This window comes from Condylura cristata, unplaced genomic scaffold (genome assembly GCF_000260355.1).
Source record: "Condylura cristata isolate star-nosed mole 26May11 unplaced genomic scaffold, ConCri1.0 scaffold00022, whole genome shotgun sequence".
In the NCBI taxonomy this organism is placed as follows: domain Eukaryota; kingdom Metazoa; phylum Chordata; class Mammalia; order Eulipotyphla; family Talpidae; genus Condylura; species Condylura cristata.
The window spans coordinates 16,071,296-16,087,202 of NW_004567123.1; the positions used below are offsets into that span (position 1 = coordinate 16,071,296).

General features: G+C 52.1%; 1 protein-coding gene across 1 annotated transcript in view; it reads left to right on the plus strand.

Annotated features, from left to right (window-relative positions):
- Nucleotides 1-3,537: 3,537 nt before the first annotated feature.
- Nucleotides 3,538-15,907, plus strand: part of RASSF2 (Ras association (RalGDS/AF-6) domain family member 2) — a 35,153-nt gene continuing 22,783 nt past the window's right edge. Inside the window, exon 1 of the mRNA XM_004687195.2 lies at nt 3,538-3,620. The gene's annotated coding sequence lies outside the window, so the exon portion shown is untranslated. The remainder of the gene's footprint in view (nt 3,621-15,907) is intronic.

Consider the following 15,907-nt stretch of genomic DNA (forward strand, 5'->3'; position numbering starts at 1 on the left):
AAGCCTGCCTCTTGAGATGTTATAAAGGAATTTGGAAAATCACTTCTCTCTAGACATGCCTGACATTCTTTCCAATGTTTTGCTAAAGAGGCGAGGAAAGTCAGCTTTGAGACTTGAGCTCATCAGTGCCCTCTCATCATCAGTGCCCTCCTGTGCTCTCACTCTCTCAAACTCTACAGGTTGTCCCAGTATGACAACCACAAACTACAAATAGTGAATAAGCCCTTGAAGTGAAGCTGGTACCATGAAGACAGTGAATGTTATCTGATTTTACTTAAAATTTAAGTACTAATGCTCAATTCCATTATTAGGAAACTTTTAAGCATACTTGGAGCCATGTGGGTATGTGAATCTATTTTTTCAGATATAAAATTTACAAAACCTAAATACAGATCAGTGTTCTTGAGGAGAATGTCCTAGCCAAATGAATGAAATGTGAACACACGCCTGATTCCAGCTTATTAACTGAATGTAAAATACTTGGTGGATGATTTCTTTACAGAATTTTCATATTAAAATAATATTTTAGTTTAAGTAAAATATTATTAAAATTAAAATGTTATTAAAATTAGTTTCACTGCTTCGTTCGTATTGTTTTTAATGTGGCCAGAATGTTTCACACCGCTCCTGAATCTTGCATTGTATTTCCTGAACCTTGCATTGTATTTCTGCTTCTCTGGGATGAGATACCCCTCACGTGGTGCGGCCTTCCCTACACCACACACATGACAAAAGATGGCTGTCATGTTTCATATTTGCAAAATATCATCCCCATGGCTTATGTGTGGAGAAATTCATGAAAAGACAGATTTTTTTGGGAGGGGGGATTGAACCAATCTATCAATTTATTCACCAAGATGGAGAATATAAATAGAGAGGAATGGATTTTGTTTTAAATAGGGCCTAGGATCAGGGTGCCTGGCAGCCCAGTTTGGACAATATGAAATGCCCCAAGCCCCAGTTAATTGTCACTGAATGGTCACCCAACCCAAACTGGGTTAATGAGTTGGTCTCCTGGGAGACTGGGATAGAGACAAGGATTCTAGCTCTTCCTGGCTGCTTCTTCAAGAGGGGATCTCCAAGGCCAAATGATGAAGGTGACAGTCGCCTTTTGCCATGTGTCTGTGGTGTAGGCAGTCGCAGTCAAGATGAAAAAGAGGATGTCCTTTCTGTTCCCCAGCAAAGACTTCCTGGGTTCCTCAGAGGGCTGAATCTGCTTCTTACTGAGCTCTCCCTAAGATTCTGATCCTGAGCTTGTAGAGAAACTCCAGCCAGGTCCTCATAATACAGGCAGGGGGGTGTCATACCTATAAAAGAAGACTCTTAATTAATACAGAGTAGTGTTTCCAATGGGGGTGGTGGTGGGGGGTGCAGGGAAGGGAATTAATGGGAGACCTTTGTGTGTGTAACTGAAGGGGAAAGAACAGAAGTTTGTTTTTTTTTTTTTTCCTGTAGAAAAAGCTGATCAGTGGCCTCCTTGTTCCAGAGTAGCTGACACAGTTTTCAGCACCACCCTACAGCTGCATTTTGGGTTCAAAAGACTTCTGTGGCAGGCCTGGAAAGCAGATCACCATTTATAACATTGTTTCTATTGGAGACACATTCCAAGATCCAAACAATGAATTTAGTAAAGAATGTTGGCTTCCAGGACGGATGAGCTGAACCAGGCTGTACCCCAGGGGTTGGCTACCCGTTAACCATTCGACCCCCTTCCCTTTTGGCTTGGGACCACTCTAAGAGTTAGGTATGCATGTGGGGGTAATTGTGGAGAGAGGGAAGGAACAGATGAGGGGACCGTAGCTGGAGAGGTCTAGGACATCCCGTGCTCTGAGAGCCCCTGGAGGTCCAGGGGCGGGTAAGAGGGGGAAGTGAGAGGTGGACAAAGAAACTTGGCCTCCTTCGCATTGCTGTCACGTCTGCCAGCCCGCAAGTCAAAGGGGCCTTGCTCGGCCCCTGCTCAGCTCAAACCCTTTTTGGAATTAGCTGGGGTGCCCGAGAAGAAGGAAAGAATCCCACCCCCTGTGCCTGGAGAAGTCGGGGCGCTAAGGCTGGCTCCGCGGGGCAGCGAGCCTGCTCTCTGGGAGTGGCTGTCACAGAGCGAGCAGCTCTCTCTCTTTTGAAGAGCGGAGCGGGTAATGGGGTGAGGGGAGACCACTCATCTTCCCCATCCCTTTCTTCTCCCCCCTTCTTCCACCCCCTCCCCGCCCCCATCCCGGAAGAGGTGCTGGCAGTCGGAGCCCCGACCGGCGGGCGGGGAAGGAGGGGGACGCGCAGCCACAGCATTGTCTAGGAGGGAGGGGAGAAGCTCCGCCTCCGGGGGGGACGGAGGGCGGGAGAGGAGGGGAGGAAGAAAGGCGAGGGAAGACGAGTGGGGGAGAGATGGAGAGCTAGAGAAAGACCCGTAGAGAGGACGCTCTACCCGGTGCTGGGGGTGCGCCGCTAAGCCGGAGGGACGGGAGAGAGGGCGTGGAGCGGCGGAGGGGGCGCGAGGAGGGCGGGGCGCCCGACCCCCAATCGCTCGGCGGCCGCCTGCCCAGCCCCGCTGGATTTGAGTTCTGCTGGCTGAACGCGGACCCAGGCGCGGGTTGGAGCAGCATCCCGCCGGCGGCACCCGGTCACTTTCCAAAGCCACGGTCCCCGCTGCGCGCTCGCGATGCAGCCGGCTCCCGACGCAGGCAAGGGTCCGGGGTCGGGGCGCGGGGCGCGGGGTGCGGGGTGCGGGGCGCCTGGCTCGAGGTGCTGGTCCCCGAGCTGTCCCCTCTACACTGTCCCGCCTCGGGAAAAGTTTTCCCCTGCCCTATGCACTTCAGCCTCTCGGTCCTCCCTTTCCCCCGGCGCAGGGGTTTCCCGGGTGTGCGGGCGCCAAGCGGGCGGTGTCGGCGCGGGGCCCCAGCCCACCAGTCTTGGGGCCGGAGAAAGTTGTAGTTCCACGCGCGTGTCCCCACCCAGCTGGGGCGGAGGGTGACCTCTCTGCGCCAGGGCGGTGGCAGAAAGGCGTCTCCACCCCATCCCCTCTTCCTCGGGACTCCCTGGAGGGTGGGACGGGAGGCAGGTGCATGACCAGCCCTGGAAGTGCCGGGTCCAATCCCGTCGCCCGTTTCCAGCCCGACAGCAGCAGTGCCCCAGAGGGGGGGCTTCGCACGCAGGGTTCTCTGCCTTCAGAAGAACTCAGGGTGCAAGGGGACCCTTGATTCTCCCTTGTCTCCTTGCCCACCTTCGAAGCCAGTGCCTGAGGTTGTAGGAGACCTTGGCTTAAAGTCCTCTCTTGCTTGAAAGACGGGGAGCCTTGGGCAACCCAGCCACTTCTGCATTTGAGAGCCTACTTTGTTTCTCAGCTCTTAAGCCGATAGAGACGTGGGAACAGCCGGTGTGAGGGGGTTCCGTGTGTGTGTGTGTGTGTGTGTGTGTGTGTAGGGTGTGGGGGGGTTGGGTGGAACCTTGGGGTGCTCTGTGGGTCCTGGTTGTTCACAGTACCTCTGCGCCTCAGTGACTGAAGGAGGTGAGCTGGAGGTTTCTCAGCACTGCGATGCCCTTTATTCCCAGGTGTCTGGAGTCTGGGTCCCTAGGACTGTGCTTTCCCAGAGGACAGAGGCCATTTATAGGAAGAGACCAGGTTCCCAGTAAGTACCCAACGTGAGATGAATGAAGGCGTGAGTCAATGAGCTGGCAAGTAACTTGTCCTGGAGTGGGTCTGGGTTGCTGCCACCGATCTTGCTACAATAGGAGGAAAGAATTAGAAACAATGATGCTTTGAAACAGCTGCAAACCGAGCCAGGACCCTTCTTTCCAGAACATCTGGAGGATGAATCTGGGCTTGGATTAATTTATCTATTCACATTTATTCAATGGGAACTTTTTCTGCAGGTGGACTGAAGAAATAAAGAAATTTCTTGTGGCTAAGCTATAGTGAATTGTTTGAGGAGTCTCTAAATGTAGGGCCCCAGAGACTACGTGTGGGTAGGGACCCTTGTGGGGTTAGAAACCCTGGAAGGAGGCCCTGAATGTGGGCAGCAGCTGTGCTTTTTCCTCTAGACAGATTATCCTGATGGCTGGAACCCGCCCAGTTCAGTGGTCGAGGACTAGAAAAGGGGTTCAAATGGTGCTTGAGCCGGGGCAGTTTGGGAAAGCAGGCCTAGCACTTGGAGGCCTGGGGTCTGCCCAGGCTCTGGGGAGCAGGGGCAGGTGTACCTCGAGACCCTGTGTGCTGGGGAATCTAGAAGGTGACTCCTGTTCATTATGCAGAAGATGGCAGGGCAGAAGTGGCTCTCGAGGCGGCAGAGTAACCATTGGTGAGCGGCCCACAGAAATCCCCTGCTCCCTGCCTTCATTTTTATGCGGTTGAACCTGTTTCAAATAATGTGGGGTACCTTGGGGGAGCCTGACTGAGAGAAGTCCGGGGCATCTGCCGCCCCCGGTTGTGCGCTCTTCAAGAAGATGGGGCATGTGCCCTCTGTGCCCAATAAGTAGGTCAGAGCATGTGCAGCAGCGGCACCTGCTGTGTCTGCAGCGAGCACACCACACCGCCTTCTGAAGGTGATCTGACTGCCTGGGCTCTGGAATCCGCCCCCTTGTATGGCTGCATGTCTTCTATTTGGGGATTCGCACTCCCTCTCCAGTTTGTGTTATTTTAGAAATTCTTCAGAGGTGGTGGGTGACACTGCACCTTCTGTGCAATCTCTCAGTGCCCCACGCTGGGATGTGCTGGTCACCGAGACCTGTCAGAACACTGGGTTCACTTTGATTTCTTGGGCTGGTTCTTGATGCCCCACAGCCAAGTTTCATGTCTGCTTTCTACACGTGAGCTGCTTAGGAATGACCCAGAGTTGGCTGGAGAGGTGCCCGGGATCGCACATCTTGGCATCTCTGCTGGAGAGCCAAGGGCTGGACTGAGAGCTTGCCCGAAAGGGGTCCTGTCACCAAAGCACAAAAAAACCTTGGCCTGAAAGCCACGCACCTTGTCTGTAGGATATAGAGGCAGGACGTGTCCTCATTGGAAGGCGGAGTATAGAGGCAGGACCAGATTGCCAGAGAATCCCTCGGAGAGGTTGAAAGAGACCGGGAAATGTACTGGGCACTACAGAGAACAGTCCTGGGACTTACCTGCCTCTCCTCATTTCCCCCGGAAAGAGACCCTGGGCAGGTCTCAGCACTGTGCAAGGGATGGAACAACATATTCAGGCTGGATTTTCAAGCAATAGTTGCCTAGAGCTGCTCAAGCTGGGGTTATAAATCTATGACAGCGGTCCCCTCCTGCCACACCCCAGCTCTCCTTCCCTCTCCACACTGTGATCCAGTTATTTACCCCACTGACACACTGCCCTGTTTAAACACCTCTCTGCCTGAATTTTAAATAAGCCCTTAAGGTGGGTAAGGTCCCACAGACCCATGATTACTGGTTTATTTACTTGGCCTGTTTGTGGGTTCTCATGGAGGACATGGCTGTGGGAGGGTGGGGGAAGGGGGGACAGGAGGCACAGGGAAAACAGGCACTATAAACAGGGGCAGCTTCCAGACTCCACTGGCTGGGCAGCCAGAGGGTCACTTTTAATCGTCTCTGGGAGAGCAGACCCAAGTCTGTAATCACGGTTGAGGTCGCTGCTGGGGATGGCAGCTTGGGGCTGCAGGATTTCTGCCCCAGGCAGCTGTGACTGAACCAGGTTGAAGCATGGGGAAGGGCGTTTGGCTTGTTCCCATGGGGCAAGCAAAGTGACTTTGTGCTTTTCTTATTCCTTTGTGGTGTTTGTTCATTTCTGTAGTGCCAGTGTTCTCGCCGTCGCTGACTTCAAGCTACCAACAGCATTCTTGAACAATGAGTTGGGAAGAGATGCGTTGTCAGCCCTTTTAAGCTGATAGGAGCCAGTTCCAGCACACAGCTGGCCACAACTGAGCTGGGATGTGGCCTCAGTGGTTTTATTTTCCAATTCTGTCCACAGGGATGAGGAGGATAAAAATTGTACCACATGCTCAAAACTTGGGATATGTTCAAGCCCTGCTAGCAACATTTGGATGAGTCATGGTGTGTGAGACACTTCTGGGGTTCATTTAAAGATTTAGACTACCATCATTATCCATTTCCAGAACTTTTCCATCATTGAGATGTTTGGACTTTGAGTCTTTATGGACCTCAGTTTCCTGTTTCAAGCTATGGGCTGGATGATTCCATGGGTCCCTTTGAAACCCTGGTCTCTTTGAAAGAGTACTGCATTCTCCTGTCCTCACAAAAGCTTTGCTTATTTATTTATGCAAACAGAAGTGGGGTACAGGCCAGAGGTGCAGAGGATTCACCAGAGAGAGAGAGGGGAGCAGAACAGGCAGATCGACGAAGTACACTGCTGAGGGGAGAAGTGGGCAAGACAGGAGAGGTCTGCCACATCATGTGGGTCACCTCCCTGGCTGGGGATCAAACTTGCACTGAAGTAGCTGAGGCTAGCTTGCAGTGCTGCGCTTTAACCTCTGTGCCACCAGGGAGGGCTGCAAAGCTTTTAATAAAAGAAAACCTTCATGTGTCCACACCTGCTTGCCCGCCATGGGGGACCCGGGGCTGAGCCCGCCAAAACGTTTGCTAGCATCTTTCCTGCTGACAGCAGGGAATCAGTGGACATTTTACCCAGTAATTTCTGCCTCTGTGTATACAAGTGTCCCTTGATCACACAAGTATGATATGTCCCAAGAGGAGCCCTGAGGTAGGTAGGGAGGAACTGTTTCTTTTGGAAAAAAGTGATCCTTACTGTCCTGAATCACTGTGCCATGTCTCAGATACTCAAGAATAGTCCAAGAAAAGCCCACAAGAAAAAGACTTTTATATGACCGAATTCAACATCTGTGGGTTTGACTCATAATGCTCTGTTGACAGTCCTATTCAGGATTCCCTGGCCCAGCAATTCCACCCATAGGAATTCTTGTGCTAAGGATATAATGGCAGAAGTGCAGAATCGTATGCACAAGGAGGTATCCCTCACAGCATCATTTAGACCCAATGCCCAACAAACAAATGTATTAACTATGATATATCTGTGCATTGGAATACCATGTGGCTACAAAAGATACAGATGTGTACCTACTGACATGGGAAAACTTGATATATTTCCAAAATTGGGTTATCATACAGTGCTATTTTTGTAAAATATGCACCTTACTCATTTATATTTACTTCTGGAAGGCTGAATGGTAAAATGTTAATTGATAGTGATTGTTTGCTGGGCAGTAGAATTTTGGGAGATTAAGATCTTAATCTTTTTTATATTAAGTTTTTTTTTATTATGGCAAAATAAGCCACATGAAGCTACCCTTTTAACCATGTTTAAGTATACATTTAAGTGGCTATCTTAGTCTGCTCAGGCTGCTATAACAAAATACTATAGGCGAGTGACTTATAAACAACAGATATTTATTTCGCGTAGTTCTGGAAGATGGCAGCCTAAGAGCAGGGTGTCCGTGTGGCCATGTGAAGGCCCTCTTTGGGGTCACACACTGGGTACTGCATTCTTATTGAATAGAAGGAAAGGACTAGAGAGCTTCTGGGGTTTCTTAAAAGGGCACTAATCTCATTCATGAGGGGCTCACCCTCATGACCTAACCACCCCACCAAACACCCCTACCTCCTGATATCATCCTATGGGACCTACAATTTGGGAAAAGTGAGCATTCAGTCTATAGCCATGTTAGTCAGTGCATGTATAGTGCTTCATGACCACTGCCATTACCCATTTCCAGAACATTTCCAGCAACTCCTGCACAGACTCCATTAAATACTAACTCCCCATTCCCTCCTCCTCCTCCTCACCCTGGTGACCTCATTTCTACTTACTATGGCTACTGGCTTGCTTATTCTTGGTACCTCAGAATTGGAACGGTACAATATTTGTTCTTTTTGTGGGTCTTCAACTTTTAGCTTAGCTATATGTTTAAAATGACAAAAAGAAAAGGAAAGAGAAAGCCTTGGGAGTGAGCTGTGGTATGTGGTCTCTGGTGGTTCCATTTCAAGTTGAGCCACAAGGCCCTTCTTGCTCCACTGCCATGTCCAGGGGTGGAGGTCATGGTTTGGCCGCCTCTCAGCCTGGCAGGATGGAGTTGGGCACTCGGGTTGAGAGGGCTGCCCATGGTGTGGTATGCTAGTCTCTGGCAGCTGGACCCCAGGCCGCTGCTGCCGAATCATCCCATTGTAGGTCTTTCTGTATGGGGTGGTGGGTTTGGGGGTGCACTTGGGGCTCACCATGCTTGAACCTAACAGCTGGCCTGCAGTGCGAGAGATTCCAACCCGGCGGGAGTGGGTTGCTGGGACCCATCCCTCCTTGAAGATCGAAGACAAAGGCCTCAACCTTTCTCTATCAGGCATTCTGTGTGTGTGTTCCAGACCCTGGGGCTTGACTCGACTTTTGAAATGCCATCATGGTGACCAAGGGCAATGGTGGCTGAGAGCTTTACCCACAGACCAGGTCAGCCTGGCTGTGTGCAGGGAGGACTTCAGCTGATGGGGCTGCGTGCTCCAGGGGCATGGCAGCTCAGATGATCACTGCCCTCAACTGAAGCTCTGATGGGACCTGACAGTTCATGCAGTGCTGTTTGGGGCAAGGATTGCTCTACTGCATAGGTGACACGTGCACTGAATGGGTGTGGAGGGTGCGGGGGAGGCGGGCAGCAGAGCAAGGGAAGATGGCATTAGCCTCAGGCTCAATTCTGAATTGAGAAGAGGGCAGGAAGCTTATGGACCAAGAACTGGGAAATTAAGTTGCACCGCTGTGATCAGGGACCATGGGAGTAGGTCGAGTGGCTTTTCTCTGGAACACCTCGTTCTGTAGAAAATGCCTTAAGTTCCTTGTCAAGTGAACCCCAGAAGGGTTCCAGCTAAGTGGTGAAAGAATGTGGTTCAGGAGGGATGGATGTGCTCTCTGGGCAATCTGGAACTTTCTTTGCTGAGTTTTTATTTTCTGTCTGCCTAGCTGGAGGCAGATAATTGGGGATGGGGGGGTTGGGGGGGGTGTAAAGATTTGACAGAGGTGGCCTTTGAAGACAGTGTGGAGAAATTCTGTTTTTCCTGGTGCTGATTTTCTTTAGGGTTAGTCAGTCAGCAGGCCGCTGGGCAGGCAGAAGAGGCTGTGAGTGTGGTTTTGTGGAAAACTTCCTTCTCCTCAGCTTCCCAGAAATGTTCTGGAAACCCTCAACCCTTGCACCTCCGTCCTGGCACTGGGAAGTGTCCAAGGTCTTCTGTGAGAGGCAGGGGCACGGTGCTCATCTACATTTCAGGTTAAAGGTTAAAGGACAGGGGGTGAAGGCAGCCCCCCACAGTGACTACTTCAGCGGAGGGGAGCACAGAGGACCCTCCCTCCACTCTCCTCCCCTCACTACTTCTTACCTGCCTGAAACTGCCCTTGTAGAGAAGGAGGAAGCTGCCCTCCCGGCTTTGGAAGTTCCAGTTCTGATTCCAGGAAGCACGTGGAGAAAACCCCACCGTTTCTCCAAACCCACAGTCTCACTCTATAGCACCAAAAAAGGAAGAATTGCTGGGGTTCCCTTTAGGAAGGGGATGTGAGGTCAGAGATGAGCCTTAGAGAAGCCACTTGGTAAACAGGAAGTGTGGCCCACAAAGCAACCTGGGCTGGTAGGAAATGGCTGGAGGCGGCCTGCTCACCTGTGGGTCCCTGTAGAGCTGAGTCCTGGCCACAGCTGGAGCCGGGAGGAGCCTGCGGAGGAGGCAGGCCCCTGGCCTTCCCTGAGGGACAGGGTGCTGCTTACATCTGGTAATTAGGGGGCTGGAGGGAAAGGTGATTTGTCCTTCCCCAGGTAGGACATTAAAACTACTCCATAAAAAACCTTCAGTTTTGAGAAAAGCAGGTCAAAGTATGCTGGGTCTCAGCTGCCCTATTAAGGCCAGCCTGCCTCATCCAGTCTCTCACTCTTTCCTTGGTGCAGCGTGGCACTCTGGCTTCTCACTTTGTTGACTTGTAGCCCATGAGGGTACCTCTTAGCAGAGTCCCTCTGGTTGAAGGTGATGGAGGTGCTGTTTTTGGGAGGCAGAGGGAACTGTAGATGTTGGAGGGTGAACATTCTGCGACTTCGATTTCTCTGAGCCAGTTGTAATTCTCTCTCCACACACTTCCTTCGCCTACCCTTGCACCTGTACATACACGTTAACACACGTTCACACACACACACACACTCAGGCCCTTACACAAATGTCATACTTTGACATTTACAGACATGTCTAATTTTTCCTTTCTGGAATTTTTACTTCTTTTTACATTGAGGTGTTTTTTTTTTTAAATCGCAAAGACAGCCTACATTGAGGTTTTTCAGTGAGGTTGAACCTGATACCTTTTTGCTGGCCTAGTTCTCATCCACGAGGATAAGGGCCATGGGTTCCTTCTAAACATCCATCGAGAAGGTCAGAACTTGTGTCCCCTGGTGGGATTTCCCTATAAACTAGCTGCTCTTCCGGGCCTGGAAGTGATTGTTTGGGTGGGTCCCAGGGCGCCCTGTTGGTCTCTCACCTGGCCGCCTGCTGGCTGGGAGGGAGGCCTTGCTGGCTGGGATCCCGGGACCATTTCCTCAGCTCTTTCCCCCAGCTGTGCTGGGGCTTTTGGTCCTGTGTGTGGAAGGCAGGAAGGGCCGGTGGGGGCGTTGGAAAGAGCAGGGGCTTGGAAGACCAGGCTGCTTGGAGGCTTCCAGCGTGGCCACTTGCAGGGCCTTAGTTCCTCATCTGGCAGTTGGGCTGGGCAGGGCTGTCTCCGGGAGTCTTGTGCCTCCCATGTACCTCACACTGACTTGTCAGCTTTGCAGGCTTTTCCCTGGGGGGACAGGCAGTTTGTGGGGCCTGAGAGTGTGAGGGAGCAGCTCGATCTTTAAACAGGGGTGAGATGTGATTTCAATCCATGGCCCTGTGATGCTGCAAGCGCTGGGTCCTTGCACCGGGGCTCTACCCCCAGCCCTGCAGGGTCTGCTTTTCTTGCAGCTTGTCCACCAGGCCCGTCCCTCACTCACCTCTTGTCTCCATGGCTCTGGCGTGGGCTGGCCCCTGAAACCAGCCTTCTCCTCTTCCAGCCAGAAGCCTAGCGGGGAATCAGAGAAGAAACGCGGGGCTTCATGTCAGCTCTGTGGCCTGAGCCAAGTCCCCTAACCCGTGAGACCTTCCTCCCATGGGTCTTGTAGGAATAAGAGGAGGCTTCTAGAGGCTGGTTACCAGCAGTGCCGTGTCTCTTAGGGGCTTTGGATAACGCACATTGTCAGAATTGAGGGCACCAGATCCTCTATTTAGTGAGCCCACCAGAGGATTCTGATGGTCTGGCATGAGAAAACTCCTCTAGAATGGGCAGGTCAGATGCTTTTTAGCTGAAACTTTCTTCCCTTTCACCCCCTTCACCCCAAGAGAAGATGAAGACAACAAGGGTTTTATTTGCAGTCAGGCATCCTGGGTTCCAACCCGGCTCTAACCCTTCTTGATCTGTGTCTTTGGGCAGGTCGCTTTGCAATAGTTTCATCAGCAAAGTGGATACACAGGGTTCCTTTCTTGGGGTTGTTGTGGGGACTGAATGAATGGAAGCAGGTAATAGCCCGCCCTGCAGTAAGCTGGAATTTGTGGCAGATGTTTGTTATTTACATTTGTTGCTTTACTGTTAGCACAGTAATAACACTGTGTTGGGGGGGGGACTTGTCTGCTAGACCCCTTGAACTAGGCCTGCCTGTCTGCCTTCACTTCCGGCAGGCAGACCAGCCTCTTCCCAAATACCCAAATACTTTTTCCCTGCCTAAGTGGCATTCTTCTGTGGTAGAGAAGGGCAAAGTCTTTTATTTACAGTCCAAGGTAGAGCTGAGAAGTGGAGAACATACACCTGAAACACTTAACCTTCCCTCTCCCTCGGGTGGTACTTGATGCTGAATTCTTTCTTTTTAAAGATTTATTTTTGTTTACTTATGCATACAAGAACTGGAGTGGAGGCCAGAGGTGTGTGTGTGTGTGGGGGGGTTTGGGGGGAAGGATGAAAGGAGTCACCAGAGACAGAGTGGGGAGCAGAACAGATAGATCTACTGACACTGCTGAGGGGAGCAGCAGGTGGGTCAGGAGAGCTGTGCCATGTGGGTCAGCGCCCTGGCTGGGGATCAAACTCATGCCACAGTGGCTGGCGATAGTTTGATAGCACTGAGACTTTTAACCTCTGCATTGCCGGGGAGGCCCTGGACACTTTCTTGAGCTGAGATTGGACGAGCCCTGGGGGTCAGGGTAAGGAGAAGTAGGCAGCACTTTGGGAGCCGGGGAGTGATGTGGGTCGAGCGGTTCCCAGAGCACCTGGGCCGGACCAGTAAGTGGGCCTTTACTGAACAAAGCATGCAGGCAGCAGGCACGTGTGTCCCGTTTCCTCCTGAGGCAGGGGAATTTTGCCCATGTACTGTACAGACTCAGGTTCAGAGACCACGAGGTAGAATCTGTTGTAATCTCTAGATCTTGGCAGGGGTCCAGGCTGAAGCTCAAGTCTCCTTCCTTGTGTGGCACAATAGAATTAGAGTTTCCTGTTTGCCATGGACACTTCTTCCTGCCCCCCACCCCATTCCAGGGGGTCAAGGTGTGGGGGGTTAGCACTTTGTACTTGGGTGCAAAGCACAGTCCCTCAGGAGACTGAAGAGGCAGTCTGTAACACTGTAGTATGAAGCACCGTGTCTGCTAGCCTTTTCCTCTAACATGAGAACGGCGTCTTGTCCCCAGAGAGAAGGGCAGGGCCCAGAGGAGAGGTGGGGCAGGCCCGAAAGGGGAAGCTATAAGCTTCCAGCGAGCATATCCTCTGCATCTGGGGCCCAGGGCTGGCTTCCTGGCTTCGGTGGGGGTGGAGCCCTGGTGTGCAATTGCCTATTCATGAGCTCTGCGCCTGTCTGCACAGATCCTCTGACGTGCCTGGATGCCTACTTCCCCCTTTGAAATGTCATTAGTGGGGGTGGTGGCGCTGAAGGTCCAGCAGTTTGCTTTATAACATTTGATTACTTCCACTCTTTAAAGGCTTGAGACACATTTGGTGCTGTCTTCAGCCTACAGTGCTCTATCCTGGTCTGATTTCGTGGTGTTCCTCAGCTCTGGTTATATGTTGACTCAACCTGGGGAGACTTCAAAAATGCTCATGCCCAGGGACTTCCTGGAGAGTTTGGTGAAACAGTCCAGGTTGTCGCCTGGACTCTGGGAGTTGTTTTTTTTTTTTTTTTTAAGATTTATTTATTTGTGCGTACAGAACTGGGGTGCAGGCCAGAGGTCCGGGAGTGGTGAGAGGATTCACCAGAGACAGAGTGGGGAGCAGAACAGGCAGATCGATGAAGTACACTGCTGAGGGAAGCAGCGGGCGGGTCAGGAGAGGTCTGCCGAGCATGTGGTCACCTCCAGGCAGGGTTCGAACTCACGCTGAAGTGGCTTTAGCTTCTCAGTGCTGCGCTTCAACCCACAGCGCCACAAGGGAGGGCCCAATCTGGGAGTTTTAAAGCACCACTCTGCGTCCGGCACCCTGTCTGATATGGGCTAACGAGCACCCAGAATTAGAACCTCTGAGAGGAGCATCTCAAGGCTAGCTGCAACTCCTTCCCCTTCGAGCTTCAACTGAGAACTTGCCGGGGCACAGCTCTCTGCCTGCTGCTCAGGAAGCAGCTCTGTGGGCTCTGTGCCCTGGGAATTCTCCTCGGAAAGTTCTGTCTCTCTCTCCAGCAGTACTTTCCTAGCAACCAGGGCTGCCTGGGCCCTATAAATTGGCGTTAACCCTCCCCACCCCACACCCTTTCCTGTGAGCGGCCGCCTGGCCTGCTGTACAACCAGGAGGACATTCAGAAAACCCAAACACAGAAACCACCCAAGAGGGGTCGGCAGCTCACGCTGGATGTTCCCGCTAGCAGCAGCCACCTGTTAGTTCTGCGTTTCCCCCTCCCGCTGGCAACTTTCCAGTTGATCCATAAGGTAAGAGGACCCTAGTCTCTAGGCTGGCACTGAAACTGTGGGGACTAGCCAGCATCCGGGGTGCTCTGAGATGCGATTGATGATGCTGTGTGTCCTCCAGGCACCTGGACTGAGGGCAGTGCGGGCCCTGAGCTCAGAGGAGCCAAGAGATGGGGAGAGGCCATTGTGTGATCTTTGGGGAGAGCTTTGGATGCCCTTTCTCACCCTCTCAAACCTTTTGAGCAGTTGACGCTTGACTTCCTCACAGGAAGTTGAGCCTGAGCCTTTCAAGGACGTGGGCGGCACTTCAGCTGCTCTTGAGGAGAGGTGGCGTGGGAGGCTGGAGACACCTGTGAGGGCCTGTGAAAAGGAAAAGAAGGAGCCTTTGTGCAACAGCTACAGAGTGTTCACTGGTCCTGGGCCTCTGTCCTCATCCCTCCAGCTTCACCTTGTGGGGCCTGAGGGGGAAGCTGTTTCCATTCCACTTTGAGGAAGGTCAGGAGAAGGCGGCAGAGTCAGAGCTGCATTAGGCCACCTTGGCACAGGTGTAGTGGATGCTGATGGTGCCCACCCAGGACACCTGTACTGATTTCGGTATTTTGGGTGCTGAATGCTCCCAGCTGCCTCCTTGTCCTGAGGATTGCTCCTGCAGGGAAATGCCTGTGAGCCCACCCTGTCTCTGGGGTGGGGATGGGGGCCCCAGCCAGTGACTGGCACCTGGATGCAGAAGCCAGGTCTGCCTGTCCCAAGATGGGAGCAACTCCTTGCAGTTCTTCACACCCCAGAGTCCTCCTAAGATCAAGCTGTGGCTGGGATCCAGGTGAAGCCACAGGGCTCCTGAGCCACTTCTGGCCCTACCTGCTTCCCTCGCCCCATGCAGACTTTTACTGAAAACTCACCCGCAACACATCACCTACACAAGAATTCTCGTTGGGGCTTAACTTCTAGGAGTCCCCAGATCTGAGTGACCCAGCCTTCTTGGGGCTGGCTGTTGACCTGCCTTCTCCCTTGAAGAAAGAATAGTGATAGTGGGAATATTTGCTGCCTAAGTTGGGAGCTGTAGGCTCTGAGACAGGAGGCTGGGATGCAGGGAAGGCAGGAAGCAGCAGGTGGCTTCTGTGGAGTGTAAATGCGGTGCTGAAAGATGCCTGAGATGTGAGTGTTCATCCCCCCAACACTGCCCAAGGGACAGTTCAGCAGGGAGCTAAGGTTTGCATCAGGGTCCAGGGAACATGTGCGCTTGCTTGGCTTTGAGAAGGAGCATGAAAAGCTAGCCTAGAAGGTGCTCTGTGGCTGTGAGGCCATCAAGTTCACTGGTTCAGGAGCCTTCCCTTTGCAAAGACCTTCCTGGCCCTTTGGGAAGTCTGCGCTCCTAAGTCACACTTGGAGGCGGCAGAAGTAATGGATGGGTCGCCACAGGACATACCACGCCCTAGTTGGAAGCTGGATGTTATTGCCCACTCATTTAAGGGCCTGGAGGAGAACCCAGCCCAGGAGGGAGGTTGGTGGTCCCAAAAGGTCTGTAACATGATGAGGGCCTGGGTGGCCCATGTCCCAACGGGCAAGTGCTACTTGTCTGCAGATACTTCACAGATGTGCCTGGGAGCACAGATGTGCTTAGTGGTAGAACTTCAGTACATTTTATCTCAAGTTTTCCTAAAGAGAGGCTGTATTGATTTAGAACTCTTGAGGGGTAAAGAACCACGCTGATAGGAGATCAGCAGGGTTAGTGTGTTTTAGGCTGCCAAAGAGCGGTGCTGCATTAAAAGTCATTCCAGGCAAATCTGCCCTTTCATTTTCACCCCCTTTGCTGCTCTTGGTGTGGTGAGCTGTGAGCTGTGTCAGTTCCCTGCCCAGTGCTGATGATCTGGGAATCCCCTCCTCCCATCCCCTGTCCTGCTTTCCCCTTCTTCAGAGTGAGGGTGCAGGTCAGTTGTGCATTGTCTTTTTTTTTTTTTTAATTATTACAAAAGTTTATTTTTACATCATTTTGTACATTTTTTTTTCCAT